The following is a 15,686-nucleotide window of genomic DNA, read 5'->3' as shown; positions in this document are numbered from 1 at the left end:
AGAGAATTCATTGACATGGTGTCAGTGTCCATGAGTCATTATTTGCACTTCAGGAGCAACATCAAGAGCTCATCTCTGTAGCTTTGCTATTCCTTAGAAGTCTGACCTTGGGAAGAAAACGTCTAACCTTGATGCTATACATGAGTAGCACTAGTGGCAATAAGAAAACTGTGTGATCTATTTTTAGTTCAGAACATTATAATGATGAGGGCATTAGAATTGGCCTGCTAGATTTAACCCAAGAATCCTCCCTCTGAATGTGCCATATGGGACAAATTCAGATGTACTTCCTTTCCTAAGAAAGTGAGGAGTACCCTGGTTAAGGGGCGTAGATGACTCTGAGGAGCTGAATAATGACTGCTGCACAGAGTAAAATTGACTATAGGAATCTTGCCATCAAACTAAACTTGCAAAAATCAATGCAGATGACAGAATTTTGGAAAAGCAGAATCTGGATGCCAGCACTTAACTTGCCTGCTATTCATCCCTCAGCCTCTGGAGTGCAGAAGTTCCAGTTAGCAGGTTGGAAACTTAAAAAGTTTTATTGAGGCCAAGTCCATACGGTGGGCCTAGGTGTTGCCTCTATTGCTGCCATCATGGCCACTGTTATCATAGATTCATCTCATAAACAAAGGTCACCCAAGAAAGGGTATGTTGTTGCCTGTAGCACAAGACGTTTCTTTCCTGCAGTTGTAAAGTGAATCCTCATTGGTAGATTTCCTCTGAAGAGTGTTAATATGTCACACAAATGTCTGTATATTTTACCATCTCACAGAGAGATCCTTTCCTTTGCTTTCTCTCTAGTAATTTTTACCACTAATTTCCCACTCTTACCTTTTACAGAGCTTTGATCAAATAGAAAAACCACTGATCAACTCCTAGACAAATGTGCTACCTTTCACCTTTCCTAGAATACAAGATAGGCAACAGAATGTGTCAAGAATTCTTCTACTAATGAATTTCATGGTTGCTTTGCAAACGACTGTAATGAGGCAGGTCAGTCAAATCTTCATTGCTATAATTCATGAAACTTCAGTGAACACAAATTCCTATAAACTCTAATAGAAACATTCAGGATAAGAAATGTTCACTAGAGGAAGGTATGGAGTGCTCTGATAGCATCGCCGGCAAAGGTAGGATTTTCTGCCTTTAGCAGGCCAGTCAATAAGGGGGAGGGCACCAAAGAAGTTATTACAGTTTAATTTGGGTTAACAATTAGAGCAAAGGTGACACGGACTAGCGGGGCTCCAGAATTCCCAGGCGGCGCCAGGCAAGGCAAGTGCGCCGGGCATTGTCCTCCGCCCGCCCGGGAAGGCGGCTCCTCCGCCGGTTGCAGAGCGCGGCGGGCAGAGGACCCGGAGAGAGCACTTTAGCTCGGGGGCTGCCTCTTGGGAGTTGCCAGGGTCCACCGCGACCCTGAGGGTGGATCCAAAGACTTCTTGAGTATAGCTCTCATTGGATCAAAGGACTTGGAGCTAGTGTTCATTTTTGAGAAATCCTTTAAAAAAGTCTGGAGGGCGGGGTTTCCCGGAAGATGGCGCCCGGAGAAGCAGAAGCGGTTAGCCTTTGAGCTCCGGACACATCTCGTGTAAACAATAGGATTTTCTGCCTTTAGCAGGCCATCCAATAAGGGGCCATAACGGTCATACCAAGGATGTTTCTATAACTTAATTTGGGTTAAGAATTAGAGTAGGGGAAAAAATTCTTTTTTCTTCCTTTTAATTTTCAAGCATACATCCTTCCCGCCGCCCCCCCTCCCCCCATAAGCAGTGCCTGGGACCAGCTACTAGCAGGATACCCCATACCACCAAACAGGGTTTTTTTTTTTTTTTTTTTTTTTTTTTTTCCTTTTTCCTTTTTTTTTTTTTTAATTCACTGATACACATTTGGGAAGTTCCTCGCACTGCTCTTTAATTACAACTCTTCTTCCTATCTTCTCCCTTTTCTCTCTCTTATCTCTCTCAATCTCTCTCTTTTTTTTTCTTTTTTTTTTTTTTTTTAATCTTGTCATACACTTCTTTCTTCTTTGCCTTTCTGAATTTCTGAATTACTTTGGGGAAGAAATCTGACCCAGAGTGGACTCTCTATGTGTGTATCTCTGCTCTAGTTCCCTTTACACTCTTGTTACCCTTAGAATATACACTGGATAGTAGATTTGCATAACTGTCTATTCTTGCTATCCTCTCTTCCTTTTCTCTTTCTTCACTGGGATTTGGTTACTATTTTTTCACGGACTGGAGAAATTGTTTGGCTAACTGGTAACGATTAAACTCCTTCAATACTTACTTCAGTTGCTACGGTTATTCCGGAGGTTGGTGAGTGCAATTGTCATAAAGGTATTTAGTACAGTGTTACTTGTGCTCAAAACACAACAACTGAGGAACAACAGAACATTAAAAAAAAAAAAAAAGAGAGAAACACATAAATTAAAAAAAAAATGGGTAGATTAAAAACAAATAAAACTGCTACCCCAATGAATGAAGACAAGAGCCCAGAAGAAACCACAAATCAGTCAGAAGTAACCATAGATAAGAAAAGTATGCAAGCAATAATAAACTTATTAATCACAGAAATGAAAACAACATTGGAGGAAAGAAATGGCAGTATTAGGGAAACAACAGTTGAGACCCCCAAGGAAAATACTGATTATCTTGAGACAATTAGAGAACTGAAAGCTGAAATAGCTGTAATGAAGAAAGAAGCTGAGGCAAGGGAAAGCAGACTAACAGAAGCAGAAAACAGAATTAGTCAGACAGAGGATGAGTTAGAGAAAACTAAGAAAGAGGTGAAAGAGCTTAAAAAGAGATTGAGAGACACTGAAAACAACAACAGAGACATATGGGATGATCTCAAAAGAAGTAACATTCGTATAATTGGCCTGCCAGAGGAAGAAAGAGAGGAAGGGGAAGCAAACATCCTAGAGGAAATAATACAAGAAAATTTCCCAGACCTGAATAACAGAAAGGATATCAAGGTGCAAGAGGCCCAGAGAGTACCAAACAGAATCAACCCAGACCTGAAAACACCAAGACACATCATAGTCACAATGAGAAGAAGTAAGGATAAAGAAAGGATCCTAAAGGCTGCAAGAGAGAAACAAAAAGTCACATACAGGGGAAAACCCATAAGACTTTCTGCAGATTTTTCAACTCAAACTCTAAAAGCCAGAAGGGAGTGGCAAGATATCTATCGAGCCCTGAATGAAAAAGGGTTTCAACCAAGGATTATATATCCTGCTAGACTTTCATTCAAGCTAGATGGAGGGATCAAAACCTTCTTAGACAAACAACAGTTAAAGGAGGCAACTATCACCAAGCCGGCCCTGAAAGAGGTATTAAAAGACCTCTTATAAACAAGAACATCACTATAATACTTGTAATATATCAGAGCAAACAAATTGTTTCTTAGAACAATGGCACTACAATACATTAAATCCATAATATCAATAAATGTCAATGGCTTAAACTCACCCATCAAAAGGCACAGGGTGGGGGGATGGATCAGAAAACATAACCCAACCATATGCTGCTTGCAAGAATCACATCTGTCACAACAAGATAAACACAGACTTAAAGTGAAAGGATGGAAAACTATCATACAGGCTAACGGTCCACAAAAAAGGGCAGGAACAGCCATTCTCATCTCAGACACGATAGATTTTAAATTAAATAAAGTAATAAAAGATAGGCAAGGACATTACATAATGATAAGAGGATCAATCAGCCAAGAAGACTTAACAATTATTAACATCTATGCACCCAACGAGGGACCATCTAAATACATTAAACACCTATTGAAACAATTTCAAAAATACATCAATAGTAATACAATAATAGTGGGAGACTTCAATACCCCACTCTCACACTTAGACAGATCAACAAAGAAGAGAACCAATAAAGATATAAGAGAATTGAATGAAGAGATTGACAGACTAGACCTCTTGGACATTTTCAGACTCCTCCACCCCAAAAAACTGGAATACACCTTCTTTTCAAATCCACATAACACATACTCAAGGATAGACCACATGTTAGGCCACAAAGACAGCATCAATAAATTCAAGAGCATTGAAATCATCCCAAGTATCTTCTCAGACCACAGTGGAGTAAAACTAACTTTTAACAACAAACGGAAAATTATTAAAAGACATAGAATTTGGAAACTAAACAACACGCTCCTTAAGAACCACTGGGTCAGACACTCACTCAAACAGGAAATTCAAATGTTCCTGGAAACTAATGAAAATGAAGACACAACCTATCAAAATATTTGGGACACAGCGAAAGCAGTACTGAGAGGGAAACTTATAGCTATACAATCACATATTAAACACCAAGAAGAAGCCCAAATGAACGAACTTACTACACACCTCAAGGACTTAGAGGAAGAGGAACAAAGGAACCCTAAAGCAACCAGAAGGACAGAAATCACTAAAGTTAGAGCAGAAATAAACAACATCGAAAATAAAAGAACCATACAAAAGATCAATGAAGCCAAATGTTGGTTCTTTGAAAGATTAAACAAAATTGACAAACCCCTAGCCAGACTCACCAAACAAAAAAGAGAGAAGACTCAAATTAATAGAATTGTCAACGATACAGGAGATATCACAACTGACACCACAGAAATCCAGAGAATTCTGCGAAACTTCTATAAAGAACTATATGCCACCAAGCTAGAGAATCTGGAAGAAATGGAACAATTCCTAGAAACCTATGCACTTCCAAAACTGAACCAAGAAGAACTACAAAATCTAAATGCACCAATCACAGACAAAGAAATTGAAACCGTTATTAAGAATCTCCCCAACAACAAAAGTCCTGGACCTGATGGCTTCACAAACGAATTCTACAAAACTTTCAGGAAACAGTTAATACCCATACTTCTTAAGCTATTCCATAAGATTGAAGAAACAGGAATACTCCCTTCCACCTTTTATGAAGCCAACATCACCCTGATACCAAAAGCTGATAGGGACAGAACAAAAAAGGAAAACTACAGACCAATATCTCTGATGAACATAGATGCCAAAATATTAAACAAGATCTTGGCCAACCGGATACAGCAACACATCAAAAAGATTGTTCATCATGACCAAGTGGGATTCATTCCAGGAATGCAAGGCTGGTTCAACATCCGTAAATCAATCAATGTCATTCATCACATCAATAAAAGCAAAGCCAAAAACCACATGATTATCTCAATAGATGCAGAGAAAGCCTTTGACAAAATCCAACACCCATTCATGCTCAAAACTCTACAAAAAATGGGAATAGATGGGAAATTCCTCAAGATAGTGGAGTCTATATATAGCAAACCTACAGCCAACATCATACTCAATGGAGAGAAGCTGAAAGCATTCCCCCTCAGATCAGGGACTAGACAGGGCTGCCCACTGTCACCGTTACTCTTCAACATAGTATTGGAAGTTCTTGCCATAGCAATCAGGCAAGAGAAAGAAATCAAAGGGATACAGATTGGAAGGGAAGAAGTCAAGCTCTCACTATTTGCAGATGATATGATAGTATACATAGAAAGACCTAAAGAATCCAGTAGAAAATTACTGGAAGTTGTTAGGCAATATAGCAAGGTATCAGGCTACAAAATCAATGTACAAAAATCAGTGGCATTTCTTTATGCAAACACTAAATCTGAAGAAGAAGACATCCAGAAATCACTCCCATTCACTGTTTCAGCAAAATCAATCAAATACCTAGGAATAAAGTTGACCAAAGAAGTGAAAGACTTGTATGCTGAAAACTATGAGTCGCTACTCAAGGAGATAGAAACTGATACCAAGAAATGGAAAGATATCCCATGCTCATGGATTGGAAGAATAAATATCATCAAAATGAACATTCTCCCCAGAGCCATATACAAATTTAATGCAATACCCATCAAAGTTCCACCAAGCTTCTTTAAGAGAATAGAACAAACACTACAATCATTTATCTGGAACCTGAAAACACCTAGAATTGCCAAAACCATCTTGAGGAAAAGAAACAGAAATGGAGGCATCACACTCCCAGACCTTAAACTATATTATAAAGCCATCATCATCAAAACAGCATGGTACTGGAACAAAAATAGGCACACAGACCAGTGGAACAGAATTGAAAGCCCAGAAGTAAATCCCAACACCTATGGGCATCTAATCTTTGATAAGGGGGCCCAAAGGATTAAATGGAAGAAGGAGGCTCTCTTCAATAAATGGTGCTGGGAAAACTGGGTTGAAACATGCAGAAGAATGAAATTGAACTACTTTATCTCACCAGAAACAAAAATCAACTCCAAATGGATCAAAGACCTAGATGTCAGACCAGAAACAATCAAATACTTAGAGGAAAACATTGGTAAAACACTTTCCCATCTACACCTCAAGGATATCTTCGATGAATCAAACCCAATTGCAAGGAAGACCAAAGCAGAAACAAACCAATGGGACTACATCAAATTGAAAAGCTTCTGCACATCCAAAGAAACTATTAAACAAACAGAGAGACCCCTCACAGAATGGGAGAAGATCTTTACATGCCAGACATCAGACAAGAAACTAATCACCAAAATATATAAAGAGCTCAGCAAACTTAGCCACAAAAAAGCAAATGACCCCATCCAAAAATGGGCAGAGGAAATGAACAAAACACTCACCACAGAGGAGATCCAAAAGGCTAACAAACATATGAAAAACTGCTCTAGGTCACTGATTGTCAGAGAAATGCAAATTAAGACAACACTAAGATACCACCTCACTCCTGTAAGAATGGCATACATCAAAAAGGACAGCAGCAACAAATGCTGGAGAGGATGTGGGGACAGAGGAACCCTTTTACATTGCTGGTGGGAATGTAAATTGGTACAGCCTCTGTGGAGAGCAGTCTGGAAAACCCTCAGAAGGCTAGACATGGACCTTCCATATGACCCAATAATTCCTCTCCTGGGGTTATACCCCAAGGACTCCATAACACCCAACCAAAAAGAGGTGTGTACTCCTATGTTCATAGCAGCACAATTCATAATAGCTAAAACCTGGAAGCAACCCAGGTGCCCAACAACAGATGAATGGCTGAGAAAGCTGTGGTATATATACACAATGGAATACTATGCAGCTATCAAGAACAATGAACTCACCTTCTCTGACCCATCTTGGACAGAGCTAGAAGGAATTATGTTAAGTGGACTAAGTCAGAAAGTTAAAGATGAGTATGGGATGATCCCACTCATCAACAGAAGCTGACTTAGAAGATTTGAAAGGGAAACTAAAAGCAGGACCTGATCAAATTGTAAGTAGGGCACCAAAGTAAAAACCCAGTGGTGAGGAGTAGACATGTAGCTTCCTGGGCCAGTGGGGGGTGGGAATGGGCGGGAGGGATGGGTCACGGTCCTTTGGTGATGGGAATGGTGTTTATGTACACTCCTAGCAAAATGTAGTCATATAAATCAGTAGTTAATTAATATGAGAGGGGGAAATCAATTGTATGTCTCAAAGGTTCTCAAAAGACAAACTGAATCTTTTTAATAGATAGGCTACGTATTTGATATGCGGACTCTCTCAAAAGCCTAGACCAAGTAGATTAGAAGCTTCCAATAGCACAGCTATATACAAGATACTGGGTACTGTACAGCAAACCATAACAAAGGGACTTTTCAAAGTTAACCCAATTAACAAATAATGTGTGGGTAATATTAACTATTGATTGTCTTTTTGAACCCTAAGACAGCAGGAACCTCACATCTTCACTATAGAGCCCCTACTTCCCCCAGTCCTGGCACCCTTGGATAGGGCTCACTTTCCCGTATGCTTCTCCCATTCCATACCAAATAATATTGCATCCGCCGATCACAACCTAACCAAAGCAACGATTGCCATCTCAACATGCTTCACCTCAGAGTGTATCCAGAGACTTCACGTGTGGAGTGACAACCCTTCAGCTTCATTACTCGGGTGAGACCTTTCCTTTTATAGTACACTCTAATTTCATCTCAGGTAGTTCACTTTCTAACAAAGTCCCATAACCTAGACATATACCAGTTTCTGTGAGAGAGAGCGTATGTGCACACGTATCCATAAACTACTGCAAAATATATACCTGAAAGCAGCATTACACTAGAGTTTGCAGTGAGTACCTCCCCAACACTTCCTCTCCACTATTCCAATCTTGGGATCCATGTTTGCTCAACAAATTGATTGGCTTTGTATGTTAACTCTCTTTTCAATCACCAGGTTCCAGATGCCACCAGGATGCTGGCTAGGCTTCCCTGGATTGAAGACCCCACCAATGTGTCCTGGAGCTCAGCTTCCCCAGAGACACACCTGACTAGGGAAAGAGAGAGGCAGACTGGGAGTATGGACCGACCAGTCAACACCCATGTTCAGCAGGGAAGCAATTACAGAAGCCAGACCTTCTACCTTCTGCAACCCTCAACGACCCTGGGTCCATGCTCCCAGAGGGCTAGAGAATGGGAAGGCTATCATGGGAGAGGGTGGGTTATGGGGATTGGGTGGTGGGAATTGTGTGGAGTTGTACCCCTCCTACCTTATGCCTTTGTTCACTAATCCTTTCTTAAATTAAAAATTTAAATAAATAAAAAAAAAAAAAAAAAAAAAAAAAAAAAAAAGAAACATTCAGATCAGGTTCAGATTAAATTAAATTAGTAAAATTAAATAAGTGAAATAAGCAAATTAAATGAGTAAAAATAAATCATTATAAATTAAAATTTTAAAATTTATTTTAAAATTAAAAATTTAAAAACCTGGTGTTTTTTGTTTAGTTTTAGGGGTTTTGTTAGTCTTTATAGTCTCAGTATTTATGATACATGTATCTCAGTGTAGTAATTTGACTTTAATATTTTTGTTTTGTTTTTATAATTCTGGATAGTCTCAATTTTAGAAATTTGATCTTCAATCTTTTTTTTTTAATTAGTGATTTAACAATGATTGACAAGATTGTGGGAAAAGAAGGGTACAACTCAATACAGTTCTCACCCCTAGAGTTCTGTATCCCACCCCCTCCACGGGAAGTTTTCCTATTCTTTATCCCTCTGGGGCTATGGACCAAAGATCTTTGTGGGCAGCAGAAGGTGGAAAGTCTGGCTTCTGTAATTGCTTCACTGCAGGACATGGATGTTGACAAGTCTATCCTGATCTTCAATCCTTGAGCCAGTTTTCCCAGTAAAATATTTGTAGGGGATGACTTTCATTAAAATGATATACTTATCTATGCTCTGTGTAAAATATCCACTGTCAAATTGGTATAAAAATTTCTTGGGGAGTCGGGCTGTAGAGCAGCGGGTTAAGCGCAGGTGGCGCAAAGGACAAGAACCAGCATAAAGATCCCTGTTCGAACCCCGGCTCCCCACCTGCAGGGGAGTCGCTTCACAGGCAGTGAAGCGGGTCTGCAGGTGTCTATCTTTCTCTCCTCCTCTCTGTCTTCCCCTCCTCTCTCCATTTCTCTCTGTCCTATCCAACAATGACAACAACAATAATAATAACTACAACAATAAAACAACAAGGGCAACAAAAGGGAATAAATTTAAAAAAATTTCACACTCCATGTCCATCTGTGATGTAATAGTTCAGCAATTTCTTTTTTAAGAATAGTATGCATTTCAAAATTGTATTATTATTATTATTTGTTATGCTTTGAGTTTTTAGTAGGAAGCCCAGGTTGTCACATCTTATAGCCTGTGGAATGAGAGCAAGCATTCTCATCAAAAAAAGATAGCAGAGAGAGATGTGAGATGCATTGGACTGTGGCAAGTCATTTTACATGTTCCATGTATGTCAGATCATAAGTTCACACTGGAAAATGCTTTAAAAGTTTACTTGTCAATAATACTCAATAAATTTAGGGGAAATCCCACTGTTTTTTCATAAAAAATATGTATTATATTAACTTATTTATTTCATTGACAGAGAGAACATAGTATTTATAGTTTTGCTCAGCTCTTCTCTGTGCAGCTCCAGCAATTGAATCTCGGATCTCTGGGTATGAAAGTTGAGCTATCTCCCCAGTACAATAATTTATATTTTAAAAGTGGTCTCAAGGTGGGCTGGGCTGTAGCACAGGAGGCTAAGCGCACATGGTGTTGAAGTGTGAAGACCGGTTCAATGTGACTGTTCAATGTGACCTGTTCAGTGTTCCCGGTTTGAGCCCCCAGCTCCTTACCTGGAGGGGAGGGGGGCGCTTCTAAATTTCTTTCTTTCTTTTCTCTCTCTCTCTCCCCTCCCTTTTTCTATGCCTTTAGGGTTATCGCTGGGGCACTAGGAATCCACTGCTCCTCGAGGCTATTGTTTCTTTGGTTGCCCCTGTTTTATTATTATTTATTTAAGAAAGGAGACATTAACAAAACCGTAGGATAGGAGGGGTACAACTCCACACAATTCCCACCACCCAATCTCCATATCCCACCCCCTCCCCTGATAGCTTTCCCATTCTCTATCCCTCAGGGAGTATGTACCCAGGGTCATTGTGGGTTGCAGAAGGTGGAAGGTCTGGCTTCTGTAATTGCTTCCCCGCTGAACATGGGCGTTGACTGGTCGGTCCATACTCCCAGTCTGCCTCTCTCTTTCCCAGTAGGGTGGGTCTCTGGGGAAGCAGAGCTCCAAGACACATTGGTGGGGTCAACAGTCCAGGGAAGTCTGTTCGGCATCATGCTGGCATCTGGAAACTGGTGGCTGAAAAGAGAGTTAACATACAAAGCCAAACAAATTGTTGAACAATCATGGACCTAAAGGCTGGAATAGTACAGTGAAGTGTGTGTTTGGGGGTACTCTATGCAGACTCTTGTGTACTTCAGCTTTCAGGTATATATTTATCCCTGGTTTATGGGCACGTGTGAACATATGCTTTACCTCAGGGGACCTGGTCTATATCTAGGTTTGGGGACTTTATTGGGGAGTGGAACACCTGGAATGGAATTAGAGAATACTATGAAAAGAAAGGTCTCACCCGAGTGATGAAGCTGAAGGGTTGTCATTCCACACCTGAAGTCTCTGGACACAGTCTGAAGTGAAGCATGCTGGGGTGGCACTCGTTGCATTGATTGCATTGCGATTAGCAGATGCAATATTATTTGATATGAATTGAGAGAAGCATGCAGGAAAATGGGCCCCACCCTAAGGTTCCAGGAATGGGGAAATATGGCTCTATAGTGGAAATGTGAGGTTTCTGCTGTCTTAGTGTTCAAGAAGACAATGGATACTTATTGTTATCATCACATTATTTGGTAATTGGGTTAACTCTCACAAGGCTAGACATAGACCTTCCATATGACCCAGTAATTCCTCTCCTGGGGATATACCCCAAGGATCCCATAATGCCCAATGAAAAAGATACGTTTATACCTATGGTCATAGCAGCACAATTAATAATAGCTAAAACCTGGAAGCAACCCAGGTGCCCAACAACAGATGAGTGGCTGAGAAAGCTCTGGTATATATACACAATGGAATACTATGCAGCTATTAAGAACAATGAACACCTTCTCTGACCCATCTTGGATGGAGCTAGAAGGAATTATGTTAAGTGAGCTAAGTCAGAAAGATAAAGATGAGTATGGGATGATCCCACTCATCAACAGAAGTTGGGAAAGAAGAACAGAAAGGGAAACTAAAACAGGATCTGATTAAATCGAGAGTAGGGCACCAAAGTAAAAACCTTGTGGTGAGGGGAAGGGCAGACATTCAGCTTCCCGGGTTGGTGGGGGGTGGGTGGTGGTTGGGATGGGACACAGTCTTTTGGTGGTGGGAATGGTGTTTATGTACACTCCTTTAAAGTGTAGACATATAAACCACTATTCAATTAATATGAGAGGGGAAAATTGATCATATGTCTCAAAGTTTTTAAAACACAGATGGAGTCTTTTTAATACATAGGCTGAGTCTTTGATATGTTGACTCTCAAAAGCCTAGATGAGGGAGAACAGAAGCAACTGGTGGCGCCACTGTATACAAGATGGTGGGTATTATATAGCAAACCCTAACAAAGGGACTTTTCAAGGTTGCCCTTGTTTTTTTTATCGTTGTTATTTTTCTTATTGCTGTCATTGTTGTTGGATAGGACAGAGAAATGGAGAGAGGAGGGGAAGACGGAGAGAGGAAGAGAAAGATGGATAACTGCGGACATGTACCGCTTGTGAAACGACTTCCCTGCAGGTGGAAAGCTGGGGCTTGAACAGGAATTCTTAAGCTTTGCTTTGCACCATGTGCGCTTAACCAGTGCTACCGCCTGACCCCTGTGTCTTTCTTTTCCCCTCAGTCTTACCCTCCTCTCTCCATTCCTCTTTGCCCTATCCAACAACAACGACAGCAATAACAACAACAAAATGGAAGAAAAGGGCGCCAGGAGCAGTGAATTTATTTGTAATGCAGGCACTGAGCCCCAGCAATAACCCTGGAGGCAAGAAAAAAAAAATGGAAAGAATAAAAGAAAAAGAAAGAAAAAAGTCTCCAGGAGGCCACTTCAGAAATGACAGTTGATTATTTTTCAGAGTTATTTAAATTGTTATTTCCCCTTTTATATCATATGAGTTTAAACAATATACTTGCACTTTTGACAGGTCTCCCAACTGAAGATGGGGCTCCACTCTCCCCTTGTAGATATATTTAAGAGACCTTTTAGACAGACTTTGTACTCTTTCTGCAGAAGAAATGAGTGGGAAGTAATGGACAGAACTTAGGCCACTAGTAAAGGAGCTGGATTTTCCATTTGGGATTCCTCTTTAGGAGTCATGAGTCAACAAGTACTAATCTGACTATACTCACAGTACAAAGTTGGAGATAACAAACAGCCAAAATAGCCAACCACACAATCAACAAATACACGTGTGAATTTCCAGGTGATTCCAGCCTTTAACTTGATTCCAAGAAGAGCAGAGAACAGAGAAACCTAAATCTTTCCCCAGTAGCAAATGTATAAGCATAACTGTTTATTGGGGGATTTTAATCCATTATTCTTTTGGCTAGAGGAATAGTTCACAGGGTAGGGTGGCTGCTTTCCCATGTCTTATGGTAAGGCTAAAGTCACAGTATTATATGGGAACAGCATGGTTCCAAGGACAGTGCTGTACGGTGTCTTCCTACTTGCTTTCTAAATACCTAATGAAAAATAACCTCCTACAATTAGCATATATTGAGTTCCTGACTTGTAAAAAAAAAAATTTTAGTGTTGTTATGTAGCAGTAGGTAACCATAAATTAATTCATTAAAACTTTCCACAGTTCAACCTATATGAATTCATTGACTTTCTTACTGGGAAAAACCAGGGGGAAAGAAGTTTTCTTGGAAACACTGAAAATTGTTCCTACAACATGAAGTCATCACAGTATTAATTTTCTTGTGAATATAATTCACATGTGAAGTGACTTGTAGAAACCTCAGGATAATAAATAACAGTTTTCTAAAGTAAGAAAAAGCACATCTACTTACAGAGAAACAAATACATCAACATTAGGCTATAGAATGTTGCAGGTTGAGGGTAGCAAGCCTGTCTATAAATCTCAGAGATAGTTAACTGTATCACTAGACTGGGAATTGCCTTTGCTGCTTCTAGTAAAAAAAAGACGCTGTTATTCACTTTGGATGAGCTTCAGTGAGATAACATGTAATGAGGGGCACTGCTGAGGGATGGAATGGCAAAAGGAAGGGTCCTTTAAAATGATTTTGATTTATTACAAAGCATGCACTATTAATAATGAGCTTGAACGATACCTGTATGTTTTATTGGTTTATAAATTGGCTATAGTAAAACATTTTACATCTTAGATCACTAGGTATTGTTTCAGCTTATTATGGGAGATATCTATCTAGAGTTGACTGAATTGTATTAATCTGAACCTAGTTTAATGATGCCTTAACATTTTTATGGGAGAATTTAATGTTTGCAATATCCATGTTCCTTATTTGAAAGCGTGACTTATAGGTTTCTCATCTTCCTTAAATTATGAAATCCTTCAGCTAATAAAGGAAAATGATTATAGTTTGCAAAAAAGGCAAAGTCATTTAACAATCCATATAACTGTCTATTGTAGGACTTTGCATAATAATTATAATTTAGCTATTAACAATTCCAACAGCAGTTATCAATCATATTCCACAATTTGCGGTTGAATCAGGGAAAGCCCAAATTGTTTAAAGTATTTGAAATTCTCAAAGGAAAAATAGGCACAATATAAATTAGAAATATACTCTATAATGACAAAAAAAGTATTCTAAAATAAAGAAATAGGTCTATTTTCAAATGTATAAGCCCAAAACTGAAATATGTAAGTATAGGTATGATATAGACTTATTTGCTTCTATTTATTTTTAAGGAAGAGAGAACACCATGCCAGTGTTTCCTTCAATAGTATAGTACTCCCCTGTGATGTTCTGAGTGTTTGAACCCAGGTCCTGTGCATGGCAAAGCAGGCACCCCTTCAGGTAGGCTATTGTGCTGACCCCACTAGGCTTATTTTTAGTAGTGGAAGTATAAGGTACTCTAAGGAGGAATTAGGAGAGTGTCTAATTCCCATTGCACTGTACAGTTTAACACTAACATTTTAGTAATTCTGTAATAATTAAGCCATGAAGAGTCAAGAAAAAATAGATCTGAATCAGAGTAAAGATGGAGTTAACTGATATTATATGAAAACTTGCTAAGAGTTGCCTCTATAACCTTTAGAATATTTTAGGACACTCACAATGAGTATTTAAGAACTTAACACAAAATACTTCAAAATGCACTGATACTAGATTGTTTTGCAGTTATAAAGTGATTCGGAAGGTAATAAAACATCTAGGTTTGCAAAGTTTCTATACACAAACATATCCTCATGTTAACATTTTTGGGATGGGTTGCAAATAGGCTATTTAATTTATTTAAATAAAATATAATAAATATAATTATAATTGGTTGGTTGGCCTTGATTAGATTTTTGAGGCTTGAATTTAAAAAATACGACTCTATTTTACATAAACTGCTACCCTTCACACTAGGAGACATATTGAACAAAAGCTGATCAAATACTATTTTAAAATTACTGAATTTGCTTATTCTAAATGTCCTTCCCTAAGCAATATCTTTTGAAGCTAAGTGTATTTGCAAACCAAGACTAGCACACACATATATGCATCTATAGGAGATACTATGTGATAATCTCATTTTCCTTAGAAAATATTAGAATCTGAACAGGAATTGGTAGAGATTGTATAAAATATTAGAAAATTAAATACTCTGAGCATTGCTTTGGTGTTTTTCTCTGTGTCTCTCTGCAGCTCTCTCAAAAATAAATAAATAAATAAATAAAACAAAATTAGTGGTCCAGGAGGTGGTGCAGTGATGCTTTGGACTCTCAAGCATGAGGTCCTTAGTTTGATCCCTGGCAGTACATGTTGCCAGAGTGATGGCTGGTTATTTCTCCCTTCTCCTGTATTTCTCTTAAATAAATAAAATCTTGAAAAAAAAAAAGAAAATTAAATATTGGAAAGTTTTACAGCTAGAGAATATACTGAAAAGAAAATAATTTTTATTTCAAAAATAAAAGTTACACTTACTATAAATTTTGTAGAACAGGTTTAGAGTATGACTTTGGAAATTCAGATTAGTTGAACAGTGCTGAAAGTAAGGACTATTGGATAGTGAACTAGAACATGCTGCTTGCTTTCCTCTTCTAAAAGGGGAAGGGGTACTTGTGTGGGTATGTAA

This window comes from Erinaceus europaeus, chromosome 7, assembly GCF_950295315.1.
Source record: "Erinaceus europaeus chromosome 7, mEriEur2.1, whole genome shotgun sequence".
NCBI lineage: Eukaryota > Metazoa > Chordata > Mammalia > Eulipotyphla > Erinaceidae > Erinaceus > Erinaceus europaeus.
The sequence above is the reverse complement of the archived record's forward strand: the minus strand, read 5'-3'. Positions refer to the sequence as shown.